The sequence below is a fragment of the Aricia agestis genome, chromosome 4, assembly GCF_905147365.1.
Source record: "Aricia agestis chromosome 4, ilAriAges1.1, whole genome shotgun sequence".
NCBI lineage: Eukaryota > Metazoa > Arthropoda > Insecta > Lepidoptera > Lycaenidae > Aricia > Aricia agestis.
The window spans coordinates 6,062,347-6,063,876 of record NC_056409.1 but is presented as its reverse complement, the minus strand read 5'-3'; positions in this window follow the sequence as shown (position 1 = coordinate 6,063,876).

The window sequence follows — 1,530 nt, the reverse complement described above, 5'->3', positions numbered from 1 at the left end:
CAAACATCGTCCTTTTTCTTCACACTCACACCCGTCTTTCATATTATGCCAATTGCCAGGTGAAAAAAAAAACGACGCGAAATCAGCGCCAAGTTAGGTTTTTCTTAATAATTCGATAAATAAATAATATTTACGAAAACGTTACGTAGAAATTAAAAAGTGGCAACATCGTAATGTTGCCACTTTTTAATTTCTTTACTTATTTGACAGAATATACCAGTTTTTTTTTTGGGAAAACATTTGCGCTCGCATGCCAGTGTTGCCATAATTTGGGCCCAGCCCATGCAAAAAATATTCACAAACATTACAGAGCGTCTAATTTAATACACCATAATCTAAATAAGCTATTAAATATGTATGTGAACATAGTCAATTTACAGATACATATAAGATAAACTATTTAAACCATAGGTAGTTACACGACGGAAATAATGTTAAGGTAAGTTTTATGTTAATAATAAAAAACTATTGTCAATTAGGCGATCGTTAGTCATACATTTATGCATTTTCAAATAATGGATTATGTTTGAATATTTATGTCATTACTGTAATAATATTTATTTTAACAGGCTTACAGTACGTACGAAATTTCAATCTATTTTGAAGCATTTAAATATTTTTGAATAGATGGTGCAGATTATGGTTCAAAGTATTCTTGTTTACAAATATAAAGTTTTTGGCTTACTATTAAATGTGGAATGAGAAACGTTAGTATTATGTAGTTAAGGTAGGTAAGTATAATATATTTTATAGATATGTATTATGTATAGGTATTATGTAAAGGATAGTTCACAATCTTAAACATTATGTTACTTAGTAGACCGTATATAATACAATTAGCTGGACTGAAGTAGTAAAAATTTACCTGTGATAATGTTACTGAAACTCAAGAATTTGTCCAAATATGCTAATCTACAGTAAATGAAGAATTAAAAAGATAAATATGCATATCTTGTGCGCTTAATTTAAAATACAATAGTGTGATTTTGCAACAAATATTTTATTTAAAACAAAATATATGTTCAGTGAATATAATCTCTATATGAAATGCAAAAAAAAACTAGCTTATTAAATAAATAACTCCGAATATTTCGATCGTAAATCGTAATACTTACTAAATTTGTATATATAACGTAGTAATTATCTTAATTTGTATGTCTTTGTACCAAATCTTAGAATAATAGAAAGAAAGAACTTTAGAGATAGGAATACAAAATACGCATAACCTCAGAGAGCAACACTTTTTACAGTTGAGAGGCTGAAATTGTTCTCCTTTTCATCACTGAAAAGTGAAATCACAGGCCTCTAATTTAAGACCATTTCAAAATTTTTAACCTAAAAATCTTGAATGTCGTTCAAATGAATTTAAATTACTATACAAATACAATGCATAATAGATGTCAATCTTATTTTTATTTCTCTCGTTTTTAATATCAAACGCTCAGTTTTTTCGTATTCTAATTTAAAATAGCATTTTTTTATTGTAAACGTTTACATAAAATACAAAAAATGTGGATTCTTTGTTAAGTT